The 15,103-nt window shown below is 39.4% G+C and overlaps 1 protein-coding gene and 1 pseudogene across 2 annotated transcripts in view; both read right to left on the bottom strand.

Annotated features, from left to right (window-relative positions):
* Positions 1-15,103, bottom strand: part of TAFA2 (TAFA chemokine like family member 2) — a 541,685-nt gene that overhangs the window by 237,263 nt on the left and 289,319 nt on the right. The window lies entirely within an intron of this gene.
* On the bottom strand, positions 576-4,100 carry LOC136393210 (Y-box-binding protein 1 pseudogene; annotated as a pseudogene).

Here is a 15,103-nt window from a genome sequence, read left to right as displayed (position 1 = left end):
ACCTTGGGTCCAAGTTGGTGAGCTTTTGCTCAAACCAGATGAGCCCACGTTCAAGCTGGCAACCTCAGGGTCTCGAACCTGGGTCCTCAGCATCCCAGTCTGATGCTCTATCCACTGCGCCACCGCCTGGACAGGCAAAAAACAATTTTTTAAGACCTTTATTAACAGGTGCTTGCAGTTTGTTGACTTTTTTGAAAAAAAATCAAGTTGTAAACTTTTATTACAAATTAAAAATGAGGTTCTTAAAAACTTCAACTTGACCAGGTATGAAACATTTTAAAAACCTTTAAAGGTGTATAGAGAAAAACCAAGCTTTTTCTTTTTTTAAGAAACATGTTTGTCTTTACCAAAAAGAGACATCTTTAGATAAAAATAATTAAAACCTCATGCTGCATAGATAATGCAGATAGTTCTAGTTATCTGGTCAACAGGCAAAAAGCAAGCACTTAAGGTCTTCAGCTCCAATCATTTGTTTATTTTTTATTGCTGGAATTTCATATTCATTTCATATTCTTGTTGGATGACTAAACTGGACAATGGTAGAGATGGTAAACCAACATTTACTCAGCCGCACCCTACTCAGCCTGGGGAGTGGATGAATTCTCAGCTGGTGGATTGGCTGCTTTGTCTCTTTGCCGTCCTGTGGCTTAGGGTTTTCTGGGTGTCCGCCCTAGGGTAATTGAAGTTATGGGTCACTGACCTTCTGGTGGCTGCTGACTGTGGGTCTCATCTTGATTGTCTGTATCTTCTTCATTGCCGTCCTCTCTAGACTGTCTTTGGCATGGAGGGCCACTGTGAAATAGTGGTCTATAGACCCAATATATATTTTGTCTCACTGGTCTACCTTGTTCTCCTGCACCCTGGTTTTCAGCACCCTCCATCACATCTCCCCGGCACAGGAGGGTTGACGCCCCTAGAGTCCCACATGTAGTAAGATGGGAACCATCACCTGCGGTAGGGCTGGTGCTACTGAACCCGGTTTGGGAACACTTTCTGATCCCTCATCCCCCCCCCCCCCACTATTCTGGTAGTTCTGCTGGTAATTGCATGGAGGATCCCTACAAGGTGGATAGTGTCTGTAATGGTTAAGATCTGCTGCATATTTTACTACCTTGCCCTGGAACTCCACCAAAGCCTGTAACATTTGCAGCCTCCGTACCCTTTGCTCCCTCAACAACATCAAACTCCACAGTCTCTCCATCTCCTACACTGCCAAGGCACTCCCTGGGGTTATTCTTCTTTATGGCAGTCTGGTGTACATATACATCTTTCTTGGTGTCATTCCTATCAATGAAACCATATCCGTTCCTTACACTGAACCATTTAACTGTTCCCCAAACTTTCCTTGCCATGACCTTCTTGTACTTGCCTGCAGGAGGCCCTGACGTGAGGCCGCTGGGCGCCACTCCCTGCGGCTCCGGGTGGTGTGGGGCTTGGTGTCTGCAGCACTGAGGGTGGGGGTGGGGTGGCACGCAGCTGCTGGGTCTCATCCTCGAATTTGAAAGTGGGTACCTTTTAATGCCTTTCTGTAACACATATATTATATGAATCTCATGAATGAGGAATATATGCTCCTACCATGTAATTTTCATCACAGCTTGCCAGTGGTCTTTTAAAATCACATGACATACAAAATCTTGGATCTGCTCTCTTTCTTCTAGTAGTCTCAAAAACTAAAGAGAAATAAGCTATTTTAAACTCCAAAATGGAAGGTCTTGTTTAACTCTAGCTGCATACGTCCTTGTGGTCACGATCATTTCATAATATTACAAGCTCTTTCATTTTAAAATGTGCAGTGGGCTTATATAGCAACTTTATCAGATTAATTACCTTTTTTGGGAAATCAGGAACACAAAAAAGTAATATACAGCAAGCCAATTTTTGTATCAAGTTTGCACCAGGAAAATTTCTATTGATAATCAAAATTCTGTATATAGGACTCTTGCCTGCCTCCAAAAATATTTGATGACAATTTGGCTTCACCAATGTTTTCATTCCTTGCAAATATTGTATCTAAGCATAAATTCCCTTCTTCACATCATATCTTTTTTTTTATGTCGGCTACATCAAATAACATTGTAAATTATTGACTCATTTCAAATTAAATTTTGTACCAGAAAATGAATACTCTTAGCAAAGTAGTAAAATAATTTGTATTATTGGTATACATACTGTAATTCCCCATGTATAAGACTCTCCCATATATATGATGCATCTTAATTTTAGGGCCCAAAATTTGGGGAAAAAAATGTATTACATAAAGTTATTGAACTCAGATTTTACTCATCATAAAATTCATACAACTCCTCATCACTATCAAAACTCCCATCCTCATCTGTGTCTGATGATGAATCAGTCTTCATATACTGCCTCGTCCTCAGTTCCATCTACGGCATTTGAAATGCCACAACCACTGTATAAGATGCACCCAGTTTTTAGAACCCAAATTTTTTGAAAAATGGTGCATTTTATACATGGGGGAATATGGTAAACAAAAAGCACCTAAATGGTATTGGAAAGGGCAGATGACAGTTTGTGGGCTTTCCTACTTGGAGAATGGTCTGAAGGTCCACCACACATGAAGTCCTCGGATCCCTTCACAGCAAAAGGCAAGGGGCTGTGACACACGTGATGCAGTTTATTTTCCTTTTCCAATTGGGTTCCAATTTTGAAAGGAAACTTTACGGTGGTGACCCATGAGTGGGAGTGGTAATTTCCCTTTCCGAGGCTGGGAAATGAAGTAGCTAGCAAGGTGAAAAGTGAAAAGCAGTTGGGGTCCTGGCTGGAGGCTCAATGGATAGAGTGTCGGCCTGGCACCACTTATTGAAGAGGCTTTCTTTTCTCCATTGTGTGTTTTGGGCTCTTCTGTCACAAGATGATTTGTCCATATATATGTGGTTTTATTTCTGGGCTCTCAATTCTGTTCCATTGGTCTGTTCTTCTGCCAATACCATGCTGTTTTGATTATTGGGGCTCTATAGTATATTTGAAATCAGGTAGTGTGACACCTCTGGCTTCATTTTTTCCCCTTCAGGGTTGCTTTGGCTATTCGGGGATTTTTATGGTTCCATACAAACCTGGTGATTTTTTTGTTCTATTTTTCTTTTAATGACATTGGGATTTTGATGGGAATTTCATTAACTTTTTATATTGCTTTGGGTAATATGGCCATTTTAACAATGTTGATTCTTCCAAACCATGAACATGGAATATTTTTCTATTTCATTGTCTCTGCCAAGTGTGGGCTGCAGGCAGACCATGGGAACATTGGCTGTGACCCCATGCTCTGCTTCCTCTTTAGTTTCTCTTCCCCTCTTCCCTTTTATCTCATCACTCCTCCCAGTAGAAGGAGGCCCAGTCAATCCAGGTTTCCCTCCCACACCCGTCAGACAAAACCCAGACAGCCCAAGCTTACCTTCTCCCCATAGTCCAGCAGAGGAATAAAAATCCCAGTCTGGGTTTGTCTCCTCCTCAGAGCTGACTATGAATGCATTTATCTTCTGCCCCCCTTTTGAACCCATCCCACCTTTAGTTCATTCAGGTGCGTGGATCTTTCAGGCACGCCTGTGAGCCCAGCTGGAGTTTCTTTGCTGCACTATAGTTGTTTAATTTGTTGAAATTTCAAGGGGAGAGATCAGGAGTATCTCTAACACCACCATTACTATAACCAAGAATCATTTTTTTAAAGATCATCTTTTAATCAAAACAAAGAAACAGAGACAAAAACTTAAGGTTTGGCAGCCCCATTCTTCACTAAGTTGCGTGATCTTAGCCAATTTTGTTTTCAAATTCCACATCCATAAAGTAGGAAAAGAACCATTTTTGTCTATTTCACAGACATTTTGTGGAGCAAATAGGATTATTTATGAGATACAAAAGAGGCCCTGGCCGGTTGACTCAGTGGTAGAGCGTCGGCCTGGCATGTGCGAGTCCTGGGTTCGATTCCCAGCCAGGGCACACACGGGAGAGGCGCCCATCTGCTTCTCCACCCCTCCCCCTCTCCTTCCTCTCTGTCTCTCTCTTCCCCTCCCGCAGCCAAGGCTCCATTGGAGCAAACTTTGCCCGGGTGCTGAGGATGGCTCTGTGGTCTCTGCCTCAGGCACTAGAATGGCTCTGATTGCAGCAGAGTGACACCCCAGATGGGCAGAGCATCGCTCCCTAGTGGGAATGCCAGGTGGATCCCGGTCGGGCGCATGTGGGAGTCTGTCTGATTGTCTCCCTGTTTCCAACTTAAGCAAAATACAAAAAATTTAAAAAAAAGAAAAAAGAAAAAATATATAATGTCATTATCAAGGGCATGTTCAAATAAAAGGACAGAAAGAGAAAATGCATTCAGTGGCCACTTCTCCTCAAGTGACTGTTCCCTTCACCCACTGTAAGCAAAAAGCCAAGATAGATTGTTGCCTAAAGTAGGATCCAAAGAAAAAGAGTGATACTTTGGCTTTGAACTGTGTACTTTTGGGCCAATTACAAAATTTCCCTGAGCCTTAGTATCTTATTCTTTCTAAATGGCAGAGATATGATAACTTATGCAGATGTATGACAACAGATTTAACAGTGCTGTCTTACTCAACTTTCTTATCTGTAAAATTGGCTTTAGAAGTAGTATATTTAAAGCCTATAACCTAGTGCTAAACTCATTTATTTATTCAACAAATAATCTGTCCTAGCTGCCACAATTGTAACAGAATGGAGCAGAAAAATCACAGGCCCCATTGAGTTCATATTAAAGTTAGAAGACAGACAATTAACAGAAAAAGTGAGTAAAATATATAGTCTTTCAAGTGCTGTCAGTTGCACCGGGCTCTGAGCTCAGAAGAACCTGAACTTTTTTTAATGCTCTGGTGCTGCAGTATTGAAATTCTTAATACTTCTGAGCCAGGGCCTGGCCCACATCTTCATTTCCAGGACAGTGGAGAAAAGTAAAGTGAGGAGAGAGATAGCGTGATATGAGAGGTAGGAGAAGGAGTTCTGAGGGCTTCAACATGGCATTGTGCATTTTGAACACCACACATAGGTATCTAGCTTAGGGGTATAGTGGAGGCTGAAAACCACCTAGAGAAAGGAGGCCCTTTTCTTCACACAAAACTGACTCCAGGAAGATTGCTCTTGAAAAGATAATCACATAGATAACACTGTGCCCAAGTATCTTTAGATGGGTAGTCCCTCAGATCACCTGCTTATTCATCTGTAAAACACGAGCCATGCCCCCAGGTGGATGCCATTTTCTTATTTACACAGAGGTGCCAGTTAAGCTAGCAATGGACTTGCTGTTCAGAGAAGGCCTCCCTGAAGGGGTGACACTTTAAAAAGGTCTAAAAAGATAAGCATTGTGCAGAATAGAAAAAGAGGGAGCTAGACCAAGGGAAATGTGAATGCAAAGCCCTTGGCACAGCTGCTTTGCTCCTGTTTCTGGAATAGCTCAGAGGCCAATGAGCCCAGAAAGGAGGACAGAAAGCAGAAAATAAAATCAGAGAAGCACATAAAACTGTAAGGCTATTATCAGAACTGTGGCTTTCATTCAAACAAGGGAAGCCATTGGTGATTTTCACAAAGTATTGTGTTATGGATTCTGGATTGAGAATAGACTAAACTGGGCAAGAATGGGAGTGCAGAGAGTACAATTAGAGGCTACTCTGATTACCTAGATAAGGATAATGGTGGCTTAGATTAGGATAGTAAAAATAAAGCAAAACAAAAAAGTGATGAGAAGTGGTAAGATTTTGGATGTATTTTTGAAAGGAAAGCCAATACGCCTGGCTGATCATTTTATTAGAGGATGTAAGAGGAAGAGAGACAATAAGAAGGATTCCAAAGTTCTTGCCCATACAACAGGAATGAAAGAGTTACCATTAACCAAGATGGAGAAGACTGGCAGAATTTGTTGGGAAATCAGGAAACATATATAAACATTATACTAGAGCTATGTATTAGATATCACACTAGGTGGTAGAGTAGGCTGGAGTTTAGAGATCTCTGTGTTAGAGATTCAAATTTGGGAGTTATCAACATGTTGATGATATTTAAAGTTATGAGAATGGATAGGATCACCAAAGAATAAGTGATGATATGGTCCAGAGGCTGGGATCTGAAGCCTCTCAAAGTTAGTGAACTAAAGAGAAAAAGGAAACTGAGAAGAACAGACCCATGAGTTTAAAGGAAAACTGGGAGGGTGTGATGGCATCAATCCCAGGAAAATGTGTCCAGGAGAAAGAGGAGAGATCATGGCATCACAGGCTGTGCAGTGGTCACATATGAGGATGCCTGATAACTGATCTTTGAATATACACATATGGAAGCAGGAATAGAGCCTTATAATCTGTGGCTAATGTGGTACCTTCTGAAGAAAAGCATGAAAAACAAATCATATCTATAAGTTACTTAATAAATCCAGTAGGATAATATAGTTGTAAATTATCATCTGGCTACATCAGGGGAAACTGTATTTACTAATTTAATGAGAATATAGTTTAATACCAAGTTGCCCAATATGGGAACCACTAGTCACATGTGGGTATCAAATACTGGAAATATGACTCATGAGAGTTAGAAACTAAATTTTTTATTTTATTTAAATGTAATTAATTCTGATATTAAATTATTCAGTTATTTAGAATATTTTATGTATGTTTTGAACAACTAGTATGCATGAGTCTATATTTGAACTGTGACTTTATCAAATTTACATTAACACAAATACTTTCTATGGAAATTTAGTATCTGAATTGAATATAACTATAAACTGCACACTAAATTTTGAAGACTCAGTACCAAAAAAAGAACTTGAAATATAACAATAGTAACTTTATATTGATTACATGTTTAAACGATAATATTTTAGATATATTGGGTAAATAAAATCTAGCACTAAAAAATTTTCAACTATTTCTTTTTACTTTTGTAATATGGCTATTAAAAAATTTTTAATTACCTATTGGCTTGCATTATATTATTGGACAATACTGATCTAATAAAAAAATGTTATAGACAAAATAAGGTTTTACTAAAATTAAGAACTTTGTCACCTGTTTCATCACAAGCCTCTCTACAGCAAATGAAAAACAATTTTAAGTACCAGGAACCACAAAATGTTGCTTCTCTGAAAATTTACTTGTACTCTTTCCACTGGTTGGAAAACTCTACTTTTGTTCACTGAGACAATATTCATCTATTCCTCAAAATTCTGCTCCAACAATATAGGATCTAAGAAGTGAATTATCTGACCCGTGAAAGTCAAAGTCCTCCCTGTTACCTTGATATATAGATAATATAGCACTAGGATATGAAGTGTTCATATCTGTGTGCCCTACAAGGCTTCTCCATTTCAAAGCAAGAATAAGTCATTCATTTTTGGGTCTCAAGAGTTTAACATAAGTCCTGACACATGGTAAGCCAAAAGAATACCTGTTGAATTAAGAGGTGTGAATAAGGCATGATAATAGTACAGATATGTAAGACTATATACAAGCATATTTGTAAGAAAGCTCTCATTTATCCAACTGTTTACACTTATAGAAACCTCAATTATCTAAAAAGAAGCCGCATGATCTAAAAGGAAATAGAGCAACTATATATACTAAGAATGACTGAGTATCTATGATGTGACAGATAGGCTCTCTGACCAGTTTTTTTCATTTAATCTGCACAAGAAGCCTTCATTGTTATAATTACCTTTAACAGTTATTGAATGTTATTATTTGCTAGACACTGTGGTATACACTTTACATTTTCTATCTTCACAAATCCATAAGGTTGGTTCTATTATTATCTCCATCCCACAGAGCAAAACAGTTAAGTAACTTGAACAAAATTACATAGCTAATCAGTGTCAAAGCCAAGATTGAAATCCAAGCAGTCCCTAAATTTTGAAATCTGAAGTAAGTATAACCTTAATGCAAAGGACTTCTAATACAAACATTTACAAATATAAAAGCCAAGAGAAATTAAATAGATGCAAAAATTGTCCGTAGATGCATATAGAAGACACCCCAAGAGATCTTAGAAATAAGGCTAATAAAGATGATCAGAGACTTGAGAGCTTAAAGATTATTATATATTTTTAATGGGTCCATTCATATAAAACCCAGCAAAACAAAGCTATATGGTTTCATCGTGCATACTTAAATTGTAAAAGTGAGAGGAGAAGAGATAGGGAGACAGACTTCTCCTGCATGCACTCTGACGAATCCACCCAATAACCCCCATCTGGGGCTGATGCTCCAATCAACCGAGTTATCCTCAGTGTCTGAAGCTGGAGCTTGAACCAATTGAGCCACCAGCTTTGAGAGGGGAAGAGAGAGAGGGGAAGATGGAAGAGAAGACAAGTAGGTGGTTGCTTCTCCTGTGTGCCCTGATGAAGGATTGAACCCAGGACATCCACACACCAGGCCGATGACATTCTATCCACTGAGCCAGCCAGCCAAGGCCTAAATTGTAAAAATATAAAACCAAGCAAATAATTGTCACAAATTACAGGATACTGGTTTCCCCTTAAGAAAAGAGATTTTACTATAATCCTGGGGAGCTTCAGGGGTGTTATAAACTATTTATTGTCCTGGGAGGTACATATATGGTTGTTTGCACTGCAATTCTTAAAATCTTTTGAAGTTTTATGCAAATACAACAATAGTGACACATTAACATCTTAGCTATAATATCGGTACTCTAATATACCAATAGGAAGAAGTGGGCAGAAGTTAGGTTAACTGGTCTTTCTCCATAGCTGAGTCTTGTTCATCACTCCTGTCTCACCTTAAATATCATCTCCTCACTTAAAGCTTTCTAACTCTCCTATTTAAGTTGGTCCTCTCTGTCTTTTTACCATCATTTTCTGTTTAGCACTTGTGATGGGTAATTTTATGTCAACTTGACTGGGCCATAGGATGCCCAAATATTTGGTCAAATATTATTCTGAGTGTGCCTGTGAGAGCACTTTAGGATGAAATTAACATGTGAATCAGACTAAGTGAAGCAAATCCTAATTTGGGTGGGCTTCATTCAATCAATTGAAGGCCTAGATAAAGCAGAAAGACTGACCCTCCCATGGGAAAGAGGGAACTTCTTCCTGCCTCACTGAGCTACATATTAGTCTTTCCTGTATGCAGACTCAAACTTAAAGATCAGCTCTTCTTGGGTCTCCAGACAACCAGCAATCAATGGAACTTACACCATCAGCTCTCCTGAATTCCAGATCTTTAGACTCACACTGGAACTACACCATCAGCTATTTCAGATTTTCATGATTAAGTACAGTTCAGCGGTATCAATCTACATTGTTGTGAAGAAGATCTTCAGAACTCTTTCATCTTGCAAGACTGAAAGTCTGCATTACTAAATAACAGTGCTCTTGTTCCGCTCCCCTTTCCCCCCAGCCCTTGGTAATCGTCCATTCTACTTTCTGTTCTTATGAATTTGACTACTTCAGATACCTCTCATGTAAGTGCTATAATATACTATTTATCTTTTAGTAACTACCTTATTTCACTTAGCATAATGTCCTTGAGCCTCATTCATGCTGCGACAGGTGACAGATCTCCCTCCTTTCTAAGACTGAAGAGCATTTCATTATATGCGTATACTACAGTTTGTTTATCTACTCATCTGTTGATGAACACTTGAATTACTTTCCCCTCCTGACTATGCTGAGAGGTGCTGCTTTGAGCATGGGTATCCAACTATCTTTGAGACCCTGCTTTCAGTTGTTTGGGGTATGCACCTGGAAGTCGACTTGCTAGGTTATAAGGTAGTTCTGTACTTAATTTTTTGATGAACCTCCACACTGTTTCCCATGCAGCTGCAGCTGCATCATTTTACAGCCCTACAAGCAGTGCACAAGATTTCCAATTTCTCCAAATTTATAACTTATTTTCTTTGTTGTTTCAGGGACAGATACAGAGAGAGACAGAGAGAGGGACAGACAGGAAGGGAGAGAGATGAGAAGCATCAATCCTTCATTGTGGCACCTTAGTTGTTCATTGATTGTGTTTTTATACGTGCCTTGACTGGGCGGTACTGCAGCCAAGCCTGTCAACTTGGGGTCATGTCTATGATCGCATGCTCAAGTTGGTGAGCCTGCATTCAAGCTGGCAACCTCAGGGTTTCAAACCTCAGTCCTCTGCATCCCAAGCCAATGCTCTCTATCCACTGTGCCACCGCCTGGTCAGGTTACTATTTTTTTAAAGTAGCCTAATGATTATTGTAAGTGTGAGATAGTATTTCACTGTGGGTTTTTGATTTGCATTTCTTTGATAATTAGTGATGTTGAGCACCTTTTCATATGTTTCTTGGCCATTTGCACATTTTCAAAGAACCAGCTATTCATATCCTTTGCCCATTTTTTAATTTGCATTATTGGAATTTTTTTCTTTTAGAGTTGTAGAAGTTCTTTGTATATTTTGCATATTAATTCTTTATAGGATATGTGATTTGTTTTGTTCTGAGAATACAGAGGATACTCAGGTTACGACACAGTCCCGTTCCTACAACAGTGACGTAACCCATTTTGGTGTAAGTCAAAGCACACCTTAGCCTAAGTCACTTACCGACGCTAACACAGCTGTAAAATCATAATCTAGAACAGGGGTCCCCAAACTACAGCCCACGGGCCACATGCGGCCCCCTGAGGCCATTTATCTGCCCCCCGCTGCACTTCTGGAAGTGGTACCTCTTTCACTGGTGGTCAGTGAGAGGAGCACAAGGCATCCTGTGCTCCTGGAGTAAGTACTGTATGTGGTGGTGCCGCAAAGTGCGGTGTTGCTCACATACAGTACTACTTCTGGTGACGTGGGAAGCACATGTCACGGCTCTGGAAGCACGTCATATCACTTGTTATGGCTAGCAGTGACAAATATGGAACCAGACGCTGACCATCTCATTAGCCAAAAGAAGGTCCATAGTTCCCATTGAAATACTGGTCAGTTTGTTGATTTAAATTTACGTGTTCTTTATTTTAAATATTGTATTTGTTCCCGTTTTGGTTTTTTACTTTAAAATAAGATATGTGCAGTGTGCATAGGGATTTGTGCATAGCTTTTTTATAGTCCGGCCCTCCAACGGTCTGAGGGACAGTGAACCAGCCCCCTGTGTAAAAAGTTTGGGGTCCCCTGATCTAGAACATAAAAACACAACTAAGCAACAGAAAAAGAATACTGTTCATTATTCCACTGCACACAACCAAACTAGTTCATCCACATAGTCCATAAGTACGATGCTAATGGCATAAGCCAAAACACTCACAACCCAATTTTTTAAAGTTTTTATGGGAGTGAACATCATAAACTTGAAGTGTCATATGTCTAGACTGTCGTACCCCAAGGACCCCCTGTAATGACTTTATTGTTTCTAGGTATTTTTCTACTACTAGGTTGGAAGCTCCATGAAGTACCATGTCTATTTCTTCTCTGCTTCACAACCAGAACCTATAACAATAACCAGTAGATGGTAGGCAGACAGCCAATGGAAATTGAAGAGCAAATAATAAACACATTCTACAGAGCTAGGACAGCAGAAATGAGCTTTGAGCCAGCATTCCAGCACCAACCTCTTATTTATAGGAAAGGTGAGATTACCTTTGGACTAGAGCCTACTGACTTCTAATTGGCTATACAATGTAGAAAGCATGTTAACTGGCTTTTCCTAGATGACAGTTTTGCCCCAGATGATCAGGACTAAAAATTAGATACTAAAAGTTAAGGGTTGAGAAAAGGAAGCTGCTGGAGAAGACTTGCTGAAGTAAGAATAAACAAAAAGGAAGTCAGAAGAATCCACTCAACAGCAAACAGGAGGTTTGGTGAAGGAGAAGGCAGCCTTATATGATACATGTAGATCTTCACTGAGGGCTCCACGGAGCACAGAGGTAGAGGAATTTTTGCAAACATTTGTAATTTAACCTTTTTTTTAACCAAGAAAATGTGTTTTAATATGCAACTATATTTTTTAAAAGTTTTTGTAACAAAATGAATAAATGTCTGATGTTTTAAAAAGAGTATCAGCAACACAGACTCCTCTCCACCCAAAAAAATGATAGACTAAAAATAATTAACAAAGAATGAGTTTATTTATGCAATAAGGAATTAATTTATGCAATAAATGTACACAAGCATGTATTAGTATGGTAGGTGACCACTGGATGTAACATAAAAATTAAACAAACCATGAGAGAGGTTGGGGGGACATCACAACCACATGGGAAAGCCATGGCAACTTTATGTCTAGAAAACAAAAGCTCTAGAGCAGGGGTCTCAAACTCACGGCCCGCAGGCCGCATGCGGCCCGCGGAACAATTTTGTGTGGCCTGCAGACTAATCCACGAAATTCAAAATATTTTGGATAAAATTAAGTAAGCCTAGGGGCCTACTTGTATTTTTCATTTCTCTAGCATCCTAGCTAGATATTAGCTTAGTTAACAGCAGTTGTGATGCGAACTACAGTTTCTGGTTGTTTTGTGACACTGAGTAAACTGCACGTACGATTGTGCTTGTTGTACTGATTTTTTTTTGTTTTCAACTGCAGTGAGAAAAGTGTTGCGTAACAGTTGCCTTTTGTAAACCTAGTACGGCCCACCGAACGGCTGTGATCTTGCTCTGCGGCCCACAGGCTGAGTTGAGTTTGAGACCCCTGCTCTAGAGGAAATGGAGTTGTAGGGCATCGAAGGAAAAAGAAGGGTAAAGATGGTGTCACAAAGGAAATAAAGTTTATTCTTTTTTCCTACGTCCCTAATTCATAGAATGTTAGAAATAAAAGAGGTCCTAGATGTCATTAAGACTTCCCTTATACTACAAAGAAACAGAGACCGAAGAACTTAAGCTACTTGCTAAAGGTCACTCAACAGTATTAGCCGGTCACACCCAGACCACTTTCTGCCATACTATACTGCTGTGGCCAGTTTGCTAATCTTTAGGATTGCCACCTTGCTTTCCCAATTTGGTCATTCATCATCACCTCTAAACAGTCTTAGAGCAATTCTCCTACTTTGCATATGCCACAACCCTAGGTAGAAGTAAGATTTGCAAAATCATCCATTTCAAAATGCAGAAATTATTAAGGCACACCTTTGCCACACTAATCACTATATGTACCTACTAAGGAAGATGGATTATCTTAATGTTTAAGGCTTCAGTCAGAAATTTCCATAACCTGAAATATTTACTTTCTAAGGAAAAAAATTAAATATAGCTTAATTAATACACAATTAAGAAAAAATGGAAAGCATTTTAAGCAATGTACTAACCAAAATGGCCAAATCCAAAGTAGCAATTTGACTTCTTCCTGGTGTTATTGATGGCTAAGGGGTAAAGAATAGGAATTGTCAAAAAAAAATATTTCTCGGCCTCACCAGGTGATGGTGCAGTGGATAGAGCATCGGACTGGGATGTGAAAGGACCCAGGTTTGAGACCCTGAGGTCGCCGCCAGCTTGAGCACGGGCTCATCTGGCTTGAGCAAAAAGCTCACCAGCTTGGACCCAAAGTCGCTGGCTCAAGCAAGGGGTTACTCGATCTGCTGAAGGCCAGTGGTCAAGGCACATATGAGAAAGCAATCAATGAACAACTAAGGTGTCGCAACGAAAAACTGATGATTGATGCTTCTCATCTCTCTCTGTTTCTGTCTGTCTGTCCCTGTCTATCCCTCTCTCTGACTCTCTCTCTCTGTCCCTGTAAAAAAAAAAAATTCTCATTTCCACTCCTACATATTTCTCTGCTTGTGTGCACATTCTTAGTTCCAAGTCTCTGCAAATGCTACCATCTACTGAGATGATGATTGACAGGAAGGCAGATAGAGCCAAGACAAATATCTGTGCTACCCATATTCCACCACAGACTCTCTCAAGTAAAAATGTCCAGGCTGTCAGTCAATATTTCAATGTATTATTAGGTAATTCTTTTTCTCTGACAATGAAGAAGCTATGAGACTATCAGTGGGGAAAAAAGGATTATAAAAAGTAAAATTTAAATACTAAAGATTTATATCAATTTTTTCCATTCCCAATTTCCTTCACAGGCCACTTTCTGAGGTTTTGTATTTTTATTCCTTTCTTGTGATTCTTTTAATTAATGCAAATTAACTTTTATTTCTTAGATTTCTAGTGATTTAATACTCATCTTCCTGGTATCAAGACAAAAAATTCAAAAACTGACAGACTCGTCTATTGGAAAGAGAAAGGCTTTCAGAAACATAACACTTGCACTTGACTATTTATAGAAAAGGGAAAAGCAAGTCACATGTGCACATATATACCTCATATATCTACACCATGGTTTTACATGTCTCAGAATCAAGTGAGCTCCCTAACTATGTGATTTTATAGTTACTTGATTATACATGTGATCATATTAGAACCAAGTGCCTGTTTTTGCATCCAAGATGAACTTTATTAGATTATATCTCCTCTTTTATATTTGGTAAAAATAGAAAGATATGATCTGTTAAAACAGCCCTAAAAACCACAAGCAATTTTTAAGTACAGGGCAGTCCTCAGGTTACTACAGTCTTGACATATGATGTTTTGAGTTTATGATGCTCACTCCCATAAAAACAAAACAAAAAATGAGACATGAGTGATCCAGCTTATGCCATTAACGCCGTACTTATGAACAACGTGGACAAACTAGCTTGGCTAGAAGAAGTCATCAACCTTCAAAGCTAGCCTGGAACAATTCTTTAAGAAGTTAGAGAGGCCTGCAGCAGATCCTGTACCCTCTACATCAGCTGCTTCTCAAGATAAAACACCTGTAGTGCAGGTAGAATCATCTCCAGTGTCTCCTACATGTTCCTTAGACAATCCTGATTCACCTGACCCAGTATCTCCAGCACCTTCTGCAGGTTCTCCTGCCTCTCCAGCCCCTCCTCCCAATAGGTCACTCTCTCCCACCTTGCAATGTCCCTTCCAGTGTGCAAGCCAACCACAGGAATGAAGGTAAGGAATATTTTTTACACTAATTTTTTGTCATTTTTTTGTTACCACAGTATAGTCTATAGTACAGTATATTTATGTCTTTTTCCTTTTTCTGTGGCTTAGCTGTGTTTTTATGTTCTAGATTATAATTTTACAACTGTGTTAGGATAGGTAAATGACTTAGGCTAGGTTGTGTTTCAACTTACACCAAA

Source organism: Saccopteryx leptura, chromosome 2 (assembly GCF_036850995.1).
Source record: "Saccopteryx leptura isolate mSacLep1 chromosome 2, mSacLep1_pri_phased_curated, whole genome shotgun sequence".
Lineage (NCBI taxonomy): Eukaryota > Metazoa > Chordata > Mammalia > Chiroptera > Emballonuridae > Saccopteryx > Saccopteryx leptura.
This window is presented reverse-complemented; position numbering and strand designations above follow the sequence as displayed.